Source organism: Notechis scutatus, chromosome 4 (assembly GCF_049901735.1).
Source record: "Notechis scutatus isolate UNSWTSFEM ecotype Mainland chromosome 4, rNotScu1.2, whole genome shotgun sequence".
NCBI lineage: Eukaryota > Metazoa > Chordata > Lepidosauria > Squamata > Elapidae > Notechis > Notechis scutatus.
In genome coordinates this window covers 34,136,876-34,152,055 of record NC_142012.1, presented here as the reverse complement: position 1 = coordinate 34,152,055, position 15,180 = coordinate 34,136,876, and the positions used below count along the sequence as shown (strand labels likewise).

At 40.2% G+C, this 15,180-nt stretch overlaps 1 long non-coding RNA gene across 1 annotated transcript; it reads right to left on the bottom strand.

The window, feature by feature from the left end:
• Positions 1–7,327: 7,327 nt before the first annotated feature.
• LOC148130698 (uncharacterized) lies at positions 7,328–7,935 on the bottom strand. Its single transcript, XR_015749600.1, has 2 exons — positions 7,586–7,935; positions 7,328–7,537 (listed from the first exon to the last, which is right to left on the bottom strand). It is a non-coding gene; the product is annotated as an uncharacterized LOC148130698 (long non-coding RNA).
• Between the last annotated feature and the right edge of the window lie 7,245 nt (positions 7,936–15,180).

The following is a 15,180-nucleotide window of genomic DNA, read 5'->3' as shown; positions in this document are numbered from 1 at the left end:
AGCACTGTACAAAGACAGAGCTGAAAATGAGACAGCTTTAAAATAATAGCAAATACTATTTTTACATATTTCCATAGATATATTTCTAAAATTCAGAATTCCTACTTTCACAAAGAATTATAGTAATGGAAAAACTGATTTATAAGTGTATAAGTTTAAATACTATGCATTTTTATGTCAAACAGAGTAGGATTCTGAGATTTATTGCCACATATTTGAAAGGTTGCTACCTTCTTACTTCATGCCTATATTCTCCTTCTTTATATTAAACTCGATGTACATCTTTCAAAAATATATTAATGAATGAAGATAAATATATGTGTCCCAGGATAATAATGCATGATTGAATTTGGATCAGTCATTGGGACCAGAGATTATTGCTTCTTATATTAAATAAATATGCCACCAGACTACAATGAAATCAACTGATAATTAATAAAATACATTAGAACCAAAAGCTTTTTTCAGACACTAGATATTATAGTTTTCCATTTCATGTATGCTTGATGACACTATTAAAACTGGTGATCCTTTTGCAAATCAGCTCTTAGATTTTGAGCTCATATATGAGATGAAATTTCATTATTTGTGTATGTAGTTTTCTTCTGTGATTTTTATTGTACATTACACATTGTCAAAGATGAAAATTTCATAAAATTTTAGATAAAACTATACCATTAATTTGGATAGATAGATATAGATCAAATATATGAACAGTAACACCAGAAAACATCTAAGAAATCCTAACAGAACAAATAGGAACTAAGAAACAAACATCCTTGCCGTAAGGATAACTTTGTTTTCATTTTTTTTTTGTAGACCAAAAGAGAAAAGGCTAACTTGATCTCCCCTAGGAGGCCATATCAAAGAATAAATAATGCCAGAGGATGATGGCATTGTATCATCTGTATCTTAAAGACTTTCTCTCATATGTGGGACAATATACTGAATTCCCATTTCATTGAAAGCACAAAATGATTTCTATAAGTTAAGATCATAAATAAAAAGTTTTCTATTATCTTAAACATTGTAATAATATATGGAGATGACCTTGGTAGACAGACAAAGAGAGTCAGCAAAGGAAATAGTCAGATAAAGAGCTGCATCTATCAGCATTCTGAATAATGCACCCTTTGAAAGCAGAACTTTGAGGCAAGTAGACTGAAATAATTGGCAGGCTGCTTGGTCACTGTTGAGGTAATTCCCCGTTAGGAGACTGAGCGCATACAGGGAGACGTATTTGAGAATAGTGTTTGAATAATACACACACAGTACACAGATACACTGTACAGTAAATGTAGGTTTTTTACTTCCAGAAACGGTTTAAGCAAAGTCCAAAATAGGCAGTCCAAAGTCATTCACAGGTAAATCAGTCAGTTTTTCAATACAGGGATAATCCAAATAACAAATTTCAGTGTCAAAAACAGTTCAGTATCAGACTTACATCAAATCCAGTAATATCAGTCAATTAGAAGAAATGGAGGAACGGCAATACTTTCCAACAGAAGGAAACAGAGACTTACTCACACTCTCTTCTGAGACTAAGGCTAAACAACCCAGGTTTCTGGCTCCATCTTATGGCCGTTTGAAAAACCACACCTCATTACATTTTTGCATTTTCTTAAAGATACAGTTTTAAAATGTTTATCCTGGTTTATATATTTCTAACCCAAATACCTGTTAGGTGACTTATATTCCTAACAGTCACTCCTCTCTTCCTTTCACAGCCACCTATTAAGATGACCTTGGTTCCTATGGGAATACTTTTTGTTTTGGTGGTTAACCGATCTATCTACTTCCCCCTCCCCTTCCCGCTCTCTGGGTTCATGGCAACTATGAAGCAGCAAAAGATGGCTTCAGCCAGGTTCATTTCAGAACTGACCACAACAAGAATGTGTACAGAGCAGAGATCCTCCCTAGTTTCTGTTCTGACCCAAGCCTTCTTCAAATCAAACAAACACAAGTATGTATAAAAGCAAACTTTTTTAATATGGTGCTGTGAATTCTGTGCATTCACAGCCAAGAGTCATTCAAAACTATTTGTCCCAGATAAGAGCAAGCCCTTTCAAGGTTGCAAAAGGCTGCCAAGAACAAAAGACTAATTGCAGATAAATATCTAAAGCCAGAAGTTTCAAAAAACAATCTGGAGTAAGCAGGGTTTCAATGACGACTCTGAGTAGAAAAAACATCTTTGCTTCCTGCAAAGAAGCCAACCCTGAAGTCTGGCTTTTATCCCTTGTGGGAGGGGCCATCATCTTGCAGTTTTACTCCTGAGTTGCCCATGCTGCTTCAGCTGTTCTTTCCTTCGAGCATGCCTGTGCGCACGTGCACTGAGCACAGGCTCCCTGGGGTCCTTTTCATCACTGCTGCCAGACTCCATAATCTCCAAAGGCATCACCCCATTCTCTGATATATTGGGGTATAATAGTCCTGTCATTGCCCATGCAGATTCTGTCTTTATCTACTCCAGTAATTTCCAACCCAAGTAATATATGTAAAACTTGCCAGCAGTTCCCAACAAATTATAAGGACCTAAGTTAAATATTAACATTAAAATTAACATTAAAATCAACAAAGTGAATTTAGGAAGTGTTTGGAAAAAATGTCCATCTGGGTTCAGTTCCAAGTGGGAAGAAGGACACTGGAAATATGGAGACTGCTTGAAAGAATGGTTTAATGGTGGACAGGACCACATGGAGTTTGAAGTCCTGGGCAAAAAAGAGCACATGGATGAGAGAGGAAGAAATATTTATACCCTCTGTTAGGCTTTGAACTTGCTTCCTGTTCCTGTGGCAAGAAATGTATCCTGATTGGTTGTCAACTCTCATGGGACCATGCAGGTGTGAGATTGTGGCTAAGAAAAACCACCAGGATTCAAAGTTGATCCAAGGAAAAAGGTTTTATTGTAACATTTCTGCAGAAACGGGTTCCTGCCCTGGCAGGTGGGAGGAACGAAAGGCAAAGCTTAAAGGCTCTACTCTTATACCCAAAACTACCCCCTACTACTCCCCCCCACCAGTATACAAATGGCTTTATTTACAATCTATCTTTCAGGATACAAGTTACATTTTATTATCTTTCATGGTACCTATCTCGTAACAGACACTTCTCTATCCAGTATCTAGCATTTCAAAAGCATTCCAAAATGTGTGATAGTTCCCAGCACTTCAAAAACATTCCAAGATCAGTTCTAATCAGTGCTTGATACCGCATTTCCTTACTTCAAAAGGAAAACCTCCCTTTTTCATCTTGAGTTTTGAGTCATAAAATGAATACACTTCCCACAATCCCCCCTGTTCTTGTTCCATCTTTGACTCAAACTCACATTAATTTGTTCAAGATACATGGACCAAAGGTGAAGATTAATAATAACAAAATTAAGGATCCTATTAGAGTGGAGATTAGGGTGGTCATCCCTTTCTCTTTTTCTTTGGTTCAGTCCTTCCCTCAGTTTTTTCATGGAGTCCTGTACTATCCCAGAATGATCTGTATCAGATCACCTTTGAAGAGAGGGTCCCACCAGATGTGTCCCATAGACACACAACTCCAGGCTGCACAATAAAACTGATCAGCCCCTCCACAAGTCTTTTTGTAGCTTCTTTCAGTTTTATGTCCAGGGCAGACGTAAAAATGATGTTTCTTTATGAACGTGTCATCGGTGGTGGACAAGAGGACCCTTCCCAAATCAAATTGCAGTTCTGGAAACCAAGTATTGGGAGGCCTCTTTCCGCTAGTCCAATTGACTATATCTGAATGGGAATCAAGTACAACCCAAGTAACATTCTGGGGTTGATGTGAATCCTCGCTTCCCCAGGAAGTTCCCAGTCCCAGTCCTAGAATAAAGACAATTAGCTCAGTCCAGGTTCAGACTTCTTCATCTTTTCAAAGTGAGCTTCAGCGGCTGACCATCCACTGGAACTGCCCTCCAAGGTTTCTCGGGTTCCGGTGCCTTCTTGACTCTGCTGTAATTGCGTCCAGCCTCCTTCTCGAGTGCGAACTGCAGATTCAGTTGTCAACAGCACCTGGTACGGGCCTTCCCAGCTAGGCTGCAGCTTCTTGCCTTTCCAAGTCTTTGTCAGAACCCAATCTCCAGTCTCAAAGGGATGTTGGCTCCCACCAAGAGGTGGTCGTTGCACCAACAGTCTCTGTTTATACAGAAAAAGCAAAAAAACCTGGACAGTACCTGCAAATATTTTCTCAAAAATAAATCTTTAAATTCAGGAATTGGATTCCCTATTTTCGCCAAGTAGGGTCGCTCCAGTAGCATCTCGAATGGAGAGACTCCAGTGTCTTTCCTTGGACATGTTCTGATTCTGAGCAGTGCCAAAGATAAGTTCACAAGCAAGTATTTCCAAACCCCCCCCTTCTCTGGTAATTCAATGAAATCAATTTGTGCTCTTTGGAAAGGCCAGCCCACTAGAGGTCGCCCTCCCTCATGTACCTTTTCCAGAATTCCCCTCATTGCATTCACAGAGACCACCCTCACCCCCTCTGAGGTTCCTCACCCATCCTCAGTTAATGTACACTCTTCTCTTTCCAAATCATCTTTCTCTTTTCCCTCAGGTTTCCATTCCTCATCCTCTTCCACTTCTAGCAAGGGAATTGATCTATCTCCCCTGCAGCTTCTTTTGCCCACTTTTCTGCCTACCTGTTCCCAACTACCTCTGGGGTGCTTCACACCCCAGGCGTATTTGGAATCAGTCCAGATTGTCACATCAATTCCTTCAGCTAACTCCAGAGCCCTCTTCAAAGCAAACAACTCGCATTTCCTCTTTCCTTCCTCAACCCTACTTGATCCATCCACAAACCATCTTTCCCCTTCCTTCAGAGGAGTCTCTTCCAGATCCTCCCTCACCTTTGTCATCAAATCTACTTGCAATAAACAATCATGGTCCTCAGCTTCCCACTCCTGTCTTCTCCCTTCTAGGAATTCTGCTGGATTCAAATTCTTATCTGTCCCAATCACCACATCTGGGCTGGTTCTCAAAATGGTTTCATATTTGAGAATCCGCCCTTCTGTCATCCAAGTTGTTGCCAACTGACTTAGCACAGAAGTAACCTGGTGGGGTGAATGCACAACAACCCCCCCCCAAAAGGTTAACTTCCTGCTCTCTACCACCAGCATAGCTGTAGCAGCCACAGCTTGCACACACACTGGCCATCCTCTCACCACTGGCTCCAGAGTTTTGCTCAGAAAAGCGATGGGCTGGTATTGCCCCCCCCTCTTCTGTGCCAATACTCCTAGTGCCGTTCCCTGTGCTGCTGACACATACAGATGAAATGGGAGCTTCAAATTGGGCAAAGCCAAAACCGGTGTGGATGACAATGCCTTCTTTAAAACTTTCCATCTCTCATCATCTCCCTCTAGCCATTCTATACTCTCTCCTTCTCCTACCAGCTTCCTGTGCAAAAATTGAGCTAACACAGTGTATTGATCCACCCAAGCTCTGCAATACCCCAACAATCCAAGCGCTTTCCTGACTTCTGTCTTATTTCTGGGGGGAACCAGGCTCATGATCCCTTTCACCCTTTCAGGATCCAAGGACCTCACCCCCTGCTGAATATAATGCCCTAAATATTTCACCTTCTTTTCCACAAACTGGATCTTTTCCCATGAAACTGTCGATCCTTGCTCCTTCAGCCAATTTAGCAAAGCCACTGATGCCGCTCTAACCTCCCCCTCTTTCTCTCCAGTCAGCAATGAATCATCCACATACTGAATCAACATAATCCCCTTCCTTTTCTCAAAAGACACTAACTTTTCAAAGCCTGTCCAAACAACAAAGAAAACTGCTGTTTTCTTCCACTCTCAGGATCATTCCATTCAAATGCAAACAGGTCTCTACTTCCCTCCTCAAGGGGGCATGCCCAGAAGGCATCCTTCAGATCTATCACAGTAAACCATTTGTCTTTGGGAGGGATTCATCCCAAGATCACTGGGCTTCTCCCCTCCTGCCCAGACCTCATCTGAAATTGCTCTCTCATCTTCCACAGTCATCTTACACATCCTTACTCCCTTCCCGGTATCCCACAGCTGAAGCAACTCCTATCCATTCCAGGCTGCCTCATTCCCATGCCCCCTCCTCTGGAACCTCTTCCTCTACCCCGAAAACTTCCCTGATTGTATCCCCCAAAATTCTCTCTCCTTTCTCCAGTTGGACCTTTCCCAAAATTCCCACCTTTCTTCACCTCATTCTTTGCTGCAGCTTGTGCAACTGCAACCATCATTTGTGACTTCTGTCTGGTTTTTACAGCGTCTCTGTTCACAAAAACTTGTTGGGCTGCTTTCAGGAGATCAACAATTCCCACTGCTCCCCAATTATCCATTTTCTGAATTTTCTTTTGGATATCTGGCCAAGCCCCGGTCACGAACTGCATTTTCAGCATGGATTCAAAAACAGGCGTGCTGGGATCTACCCCTGAGTACTTGGCCAGACTTTCTCGGAGCCTGGTACAATAATCTCCAGGGGATTCATCTTTGCCTTGACTTACTTCAAAGGCTTTAGTTAAAATTTTCCCTTGTGGGAATGCCAATTTTATCCCCTCCATGATCAGTTCTCTCATATCCTTCATACTTGCTCTGCCAGCTGCAGTGTTTGGATCCCAATTTGGATCGGCTATTGGGAATTTTCGATCTCCTGCCTCCACCCCTTGTTGCCCATTGTGTCTGGTGTTCCAGGCTCTCCATGCCGAGGTCTGAATGAGATTCCTCTCCTCAGGAGTGAACAAATGCCCCAAAATGTACAACATCTCCTGATAAGTGTAATCATTCGGACCCATCCATAGATCTAATTGTTCAGCCACATCATAAGCATTTTCATGAAGTTTTGGAAGAGTCTTTTTTTTAATTCTCGCAACTCGGCTGGTTTTATGGGGACAGCCACAAAGACTGTCACCGGGTTGCCTGCAGCATTAATCCCATTAGGAACTTCCCTAAGAGGAAATGCATCCACTTCAGGTTTTTCTCTGAATGGAAAATCCTGAACACTTCTCTTTAATTCTTCTACTTCTTTTCTCAGCCGCGGGTAATGGGGCAGCTGAGGAGGGGGTTGTGCCACCGGCAATGGCGGTGGTGCCATAGGAACATTGGCAGGCGCGTTATTCAAATTAGGATTTGCGGGCGGCGGATTCTGCAGCCAATCATCCGTCTCACTCTCATTGTCTTTTTGTTGTGACATGTATTGACCCTCAATTGGAGGGACGGGACCTTCAAATTTCACATGAAACCATACATCTATGTATGCAATTTGAGTAGTCATTTTGTGTTGGAGAATATAGTCCCGCAATTTGGTCATCCAATAGCTACTGGTTTCCCCCTCAGGACTCCAGTGATATGGGAATTTAGGATCAATCAAAGAGTATTTTGGCCATCGATCTCGACAAAGATAAATCATGTTTTTCTTTTCGAGATGTCTGGTGAATTCCTTTAAATTCGGGGAGATCCACTGCTGTAGTAGCTGTCCCAAAGGCGAATCTACCGGAATTGATTTTCTGCCATTGTCAGATTTTCCCTGTCCCAGACAGGCTTCTTCCTGGTCTCCCAGACCCTTGCTCTGTCCCTTCCCCATCTTCTACTCTTCCAGACTCCCAGAGCCTTGCTTTGTCCCTTTCCCATCTCTATTCTTCCAGGCTCCCAGAGCCTTGACTCACCAGTCCTGTCCTCCAGCAGACGCTGGATTCCCCCAGGGAGTTTAAGGACCTCTCTCTTTTGGCTACAAATGAAAGGAAACAAAAGTTTACCTGATCTGATCACTCCTGGACTTTCTGCAGTCAGTCAAAGGATGTGTGGGCGTCCCCAACTCAGATCGATCTCACACACTCTCAGCCGGCATTTCTTCTCAGTCCTTTTTCCAAGGATCGTCTGGATTTCCCAGTCACCTCGGGAGTCTGACCGAATTCGGGGAGAGGTGCCTCTCAATGGGAGGTTGTGGCCACTCTCTTACCTGGTCCCCACTCTCCAGTCGGTAGCCGTCGAGGATCCCGGAAGAGCCCCCAAATTGTGAGATTGTGGCTAAGAAAAACCACCAGGATTCAAAGTTGATCCAAGGAAAAAGGTTTTATTGTAACATTTCTGCAGAAACGGGTTCCTGCCCTGGCAGGTGGGAGGAACAAAAGGCAAAGCTTAAAGGCTCTACTCTTATACCCAAAACTACCCCTACTACTCCCCCCAGTATACAAATGGCTTGATTTACAATCTATCTTTCAGGATACAAGTTACATTTTATTATCTTTCATGGTACCTATCTCGTAACAGACACTTCTCTATCCGGTATCTAGCATTTCAAAAGCATTCCAAAATGTGTGATAGTTCCCAGCACTTCAAAAACATTCCAAGATCAGTTCTAATCAGTGCTTGATACCGCATTTCCTTACTTCAAAAGGAAAACCTCCCTTTTTCATCTTGAGTTTTGAGTCATAAAATGAATACACTTCCCACACAGGGGTAACTTTGTAGGTTGTCTTGAGTCTAGGCTTAGTTGAATCTTGCTGGGTTAATGAAGGGGCTTTGGGCAATTCCTATTATGGCTTTATTGCTTTGTTCTGGTTAGTGATTGCTCTGAGTTTTTCCTTCTTGCCCTGATGAACTAATCCTGTTTCAATCTTTTGTCTTTTCCTATTTTAGGAATTAATCTTGTCAGGGGGCAGGAAAAAGGGAGTTTTGGCTTACCTTGGAGAGTGTATTTTTAGCCTGATCCCCCTTATCTTAATGGCTCTAATTAAGTATTTCTGTGATCAGCTTTTGTTACTACTTTTTAGCAGGCTGCTCTGAGTTGTTTCTTTCAGCTGATGATTCTTGGTTTTCATAAAGGGGGAAGGGCTGGCGTGAGTTTTCTTGGCACTGTTTTCTGAGGTTTCTGGTGCTGTCCTTTTGGGATATACTTCCCACAGAAGGGAGCAAGACACAAACTAAAAATCAGGCACTATCCCAGTCCTGATGAACATAAGTCTTAAACAATGTATAACTAGAGTTCCAATAAACTGCAAATCCACAGCCTTTAGCTTCAGTATGCATGAAACTATTATCCTCAATTGCTTTGAATTATCCTGTTAAATTTAATGGGAAAATTATTTAAAAAAACTTTGGGAGACACATTAATTGTAAGTAAAAATGGTAATACATCTCTATTAATTTTGTTTTTTTTCTAAATAGCCAACTACATAACTGTCTTTGACTTTGCATCACTCAGGGAAAATGTCTGAACCTTTCAAATATTGCAAAGGTCTTCAAACTTGGCAAGTTTAAGACTCCCAGAATTCCTGAGCTAACATGACTGGAGGAGGAATTCTGGAAGTTGAAGTCCACAAGTCTTAAATCTGTCAAGTTTGAAGACCCCTGAAATATTGTAACAAAATTCAGCTGAACACCATTACACTTTCTTTTTTTCTGTCATCTTCATGCTTAAAAGGAAAAAAAGACCTGGAAATTCCATAGGAAAAAATAATCCATCTAGAGAGTGATTGTCAAATAGAATTATTCTTATATGAAACTAGCATATTGAGTCCTATCACAATGCAACTGCTGGTTAATTAAGCAATTTGTAACCCATTGGTTCTTTAAATCAACCTCACTTTCACAATTTGAAAACTGTTGAAGGAAAACATCAGCAGAGAGAACAGTTAAAACAAATGTTTTACTTCACAATATAAAGCCAAAGAGACACTCTTGGGTAGCCACTTTCTTCTAGATGGAGAGGTGATCAGGATGAAAAAAAAACCCTCATTCTAGGGATCATAGAATAACTGAATTATTCAGTTGTTAATCTGATTAACCAACAATAGTTGCTGGATATTTACTGCTTTTGGGAGACCTTATTGCATTCAGTACTAAATTAGCTTCCTATCCTATTGAGGAACAGACATTAGATTTATGTAATGTATTATACATCATTTTGCAAAAGTTTAATTATGTGTTAGTAATCACAAATCAGAATAAATAATATTCTAATTGAAACCTTTTTGATTAGTAAGGAGCATAGAAAAAAAGTGTCCATACTTTGTAGGCTGTAAAAGTTAGGAAGAGCCTAATGTATTTTAAAGCTTTTATTTTTAAGTGGATTCATCTAAAAAAAATCCCATAATGTTTTGATACTGTATTGTAGAGGTGCTGTCCTGCCTCTCACCAAACAGACTTAAAAGTAAGTACAGTTGACATATCACTATTAAAAGTAAATAGTGAAGATAGTAACTGTCTATATAATTGCATGTAGTAAACATTGGCACAGCCACCTTGTTAATCCTGACTTACTGGATGGTTATTAGTATTGTTTGATTTCTGTTTTCTTTGAATTATTTGTGAAAATTCTCTTTTTAGGTATTATGAACCTTGTCTCAATCTGAACTGGGCTATCATCTACTGCAGAATGGTAATAGCACTAGCACTTAGACATATACCACTTCACAGTGCTTTTACACAGTGCTCTTTCTAAACAGTTTATAGAGTCAGCATATTGCTGCCAACAATATGAGTCCTCATTTTATTGTTTTTGGAAGGATGGAAGGCTGAGTCAACCTTGAGCCTGGTGAGATTTGATCTGGCAAATTGTAAACAGCCAGCAATCAGCAGAAGTAGCCTGCAGTACTGCACACTAACCACTGCACCACTGCAGCTCAATGCATTATTTCTTTTCAGAATAAAAATAAAATATGCTGTTATGGATATATATTTATATAATTTACTACAAATGATTTCAAAATATGATACACATTCACATATTAAATATTTTTCTATTGTATAACACTCCTTTCTTCTCTTAAAAGTAAACTGCTGATGTATAGTTTGATTTCATTTAGACAGATATATCTGTTTATAGAGAGTGGCAGAAATCAATATCTGTTCCTTTCAATGCTGACCAAACTTACAACTAAATCAGTCAATAATATATATTGAACACATCTACTCAATGAATACTTTTTTTGTCATTTCAGTATTTGGGAAGTTTTTGCATATGTTGTATAGAAAACAAAAACTACCATGGAACTTCTGCACACAAGGACCTGACTAACCCAATATAAATTCTATTTTTGATCTGCCCGTAATGCTAGGGGTGTTGAAGGATGTAATGAAAATTAAGATTATTATAGGGGTATTTGCTTAATCACCACAGAGTGGGGACAACTTTCAGATCAGTGAAGAAGAGGTGGAGGAGCTGCTTTCCATAGTGAATCTAAGAGCACACAGGGCAGAACAAAGACATCAGCAATTGAGATCTGCCAGATTATTTGGGAGAAGGCCCCACCCATCTTAATGGTCTGCACTACAAAGCTATTGCCATAACAGACAGAGTGAGACATTACTGAGAACAACATGTTTGGTTTATAGCTGTGTGCTTGTTTATGCTTCCTGCTTGACTTTGTGCTTTTGAGATTCTGAACTTGTCTTGCCAAGTGAGGTCTCATGGATGTACTTTCAGTTTTGTCTAGTTGGAGCAGCTTTCCATTGGCCATTGCCTTGTGACTAATTTTGGCCTGGTTGTGGCTGGTTTTATTTGGGATGGTTCTGAGGTTGGGTGAAGGGAACTGTTGGGGAACATCAATAAAACTCTCTGTAAACCATAGTTTTGTATGTGTGTGAATGAATGGTACAGCCCAGCCTGCTCAGTGCTAGAGGTAATAGTTTTTACTGAATTGGGAAATCAGAGATGGTGAAAAGGTTTTGTAATTTTAGAAGAATTTACCAAAAGCTGCAGTCTATTTTCAAAAAGTAAAATTAGGATAGGGATGATAATAGTGATAGATTCATTATCTCTGTACTATATGGCTGTTCATAGAAGTATGCCCGTGGCAGTTGGATAAAACCATGAAGCAATATTATCACATTATAATTATCAAAGTGGTAGGGCTGGGATCTCCAGGTATTTGACAAATTTTGGTATTATTTTCTTTAAAAAAATATTTTCAAAAATGTGGTATACCTATTTGAATGGTGCATACTTGTTTTTCTCTTAGGAGTCAGCACATATCCTGACTGGTCTTAAAACTCTACTGTGAGTAGGGTCAGGACCAAGAAACATTAAATCTATAAATAAACATATAATTAAAGGTAAAAAAGAAATAGATGTAATTATGATTCCCTTCTATGCTGTTGCTAAAAAAAGGATATGGATATGTTAGTGAAGTTACTGAGAATCAAACAGAAAATAGATTCTTCTTACTTTCCCATCCTTTTTTTTCCCATGTACTTTGAACACTAGAAGAAAATCACATGTCTATATTTTGATTAGTTGATGCTAATCAACTAATTGAACTCATCTCATGTGAACTTTATGTACAATGAAAAGGAGAAATATAACATAAAAACATTTGACTGAGGGTTGCTAACCCCTGCTGTAAATAACTAATACTACAATTCAAAATATTTACAACTATTTTTTTTGCCCAGTTTGTGGCATTTGAACAATGTCTTGGGTTAATTGTGACCTTGAAGTAACAATAAAAATTACTACCCATATGCCTATTTTTGTCTCACACCTGTCTTGGAATAGCAATTGATTTAGCCAATTCCTTTATTAGTTTAAAATTGAAAAATTGCAAGAATACTTGCCATATGAAAAAATAATAATTATGTATTGAATAATTTAGTAAAGATTAGATTCATTTTTCAACACAATATTCTTATGATTAGCTAAAGTGTCTAAGGGTGTTCATATTATAAAACTGAATGGACAATGCTTTGATTTATAATAGATAGTGTTGTATATTTTGACTGCTAAATATTACATTATTAGGGAAATGTATCATTTTATGCAAAGGTAGGCAGAATTGAATATCAATAATTCTCACATTCTCAATTTTCCATTTGGTCCATGAAGTGCACATTTAACTTTCATGCAGCGTTCTTAGTTCATTCCACATGAACTATCACATGAAAGTTGGAGAAGCTTGATCTTAAAAATCTTTTTTTATGTAGTTTTGCATTTTTATAGATAATTCAGTATATAAAGGTCAAAGAATGAAAAGAGTATTTATAGAAAACTGAAATCTTTTTCCAAATTCTATATGTGTAATTTTTAATGGACAATTCTATTTCATCAGAATAGTTCATAAATTCAGTCTTGAACAGATTGTTGACAGTATCCTTTGAAATATAATGCATGTTTTTATACTTGCTTTTCTTCTCTGCCACCATTGGATCTGTTAGTAGTAGGCTGGGACTGGTTTTCTTCTCTTGTTCCTGTGTTAAATATTTTACCTTGCTTGCGGTCTCTGCCCCTACTAAGCTACAACTTCACAATATCCCTATTCATATGAGATGGAAGCTGGGATAGAGGCAGGAACTCTGGATTGCAGCCAGCTATTCTGCTGCTGTCAGATTCTTGCCTTGCTGTTATGGGACCTTTGTCACTTCAAGATTCCTGCTGCTGTTATCTGCAATTGATTATACTTTCGCTTCAGCCTCAGGAACAGGGGTGGGATGCAAATATTTTTACTACTGGTTCTGTGGGCATTACTAGGTGGGAGTGGCTTGGTGGGACTGGCCATGTGACTGGGTGGCCATGGCTTCTTATTCTTCTTTTATTTTTTCACCACCCCTGTGCTCCGTTTTTTGGCCTCCTGGGCTCAGGGAAACCTCCTGGGGAGAACCTTTTTGCTTTCAGGAAGCTTCCTTGAGGCCCAGGAAGGCCAAAAATGGAGTGCAGGGAAGGGCTGTGCAGCACCCCCCCCCCCCAGAGCTCCACTTTTTGACATCCTGGGCCTCAGGGAAGCCTCCTGGGGGGGGCATTTTTGCTGCCAGAAACTTCCCTAAGGCCCAGGAGGCAAAAAACAAAGTGGGGGGACAACAGCACCCCCTGTGCCCTGAAGGGGATCCTGGCATAGCTGATCATCAGAACAGCTGATCATCAGGAGGTAAAAAAGAAATACTGTAAGGAGTGACTGGGTGGGACAGGGCAGGCAGGAGAAAATGCAGTCAGCGATGCTTGATAAGGATTGACTGACTGGATTGAGAGAAGGGATGGGGCAAGCCAGAGGACTGATTTGCCGGTTCTCCAAACTCGGCAGAATCATAACAACCAGTTCTATAGTCTGAACTGGTGGAATTCCACTCCTGCTCAGGAATGCTGGTAGCTTCCAAAATCTTGGAAGCTGCTACTGATCTTCATTAGCTGAAGCTACTAGATAAAAGTTTTCTTGTTGTAACTCAGGGGTCCCCAAACTTGGCAACTTTAAGACTTATGGGCTTCAACTCCCAGAATTCTCCAAACAGTTATGTTGGCTGAAGAATTCTGGGCGTTGAAGTCCACAAGTCTTAAAGTTGCAAAGTTTGGAGACCTCTGCCATAACTGAAAGGTCCCCCTTATTGAACTATCTTGCAGCACCATTTCTTTTTGCTATCATACTGACCTTGCTTCAGATCATTTAGCACAGTGGTTCCCAAACTTTTTAAGTCCACCAACCCCTTGGTGCTACAAACTCATCCTCGATGCCCCCCACCCAGGGGTGGGATTCAAATTTCTGTGGGTGTGGCCTAATTTGAAGGTGTGGCTTGCTGGTCATGTGATTGGGTGGGCATGGCTTGCTGGTCATGTGACTTGGTGGGCGTGGCCAGGTGACTGGCAAACCAAACACAAGTGGTCCTCACTTAATGTCTGGTTGTTTAGCAAGTGTTTTAATTTATGACTGACCCCCCCCCCCCGAGTTACTTGACCTGTTTTTGGAATTCTGACAGCTTTAGATCAGGGGTCTAAATCCCACCCCTGCCTGTGTGTGAGTGAGAGAGGGAGAGAGAGGTTGGATCAGATCTCTCTCTCTGTCTCTCTCTCCCACCAACACCAGAAAGCCACCGTCAGTCAAAATTAGTGGTCTCCGGGATTTAAAATTATAAGTTTGGTGGTCCTTGAGGTCCAAAAGTTTGGTGACCCCTGCTGTATAAGCATTATTTTTGTGAATCCCTGTTCTGTGGTATCCTTTTTTCTAGAATATTGAATTACCTTTACTCGTTGACCTACCTAGATGCCAGTGTACAATAAGTTTATTTATTTCATTTTATGTATGAATTGGTTTAAATCCCTTTGTTGTTTAGGGAACCACAACCTATTATGAATAGAATTTTCTTTCTCTTAAAATGTAAAAAAGTATTGCTTTACTTAAAACAAAATCAAAACCTAAAATTGTTCAACATCTCACTTCATACTTAAACATTTTATTTTGTCCCCTGGCACATGTATACTTATTGCCCAAGGC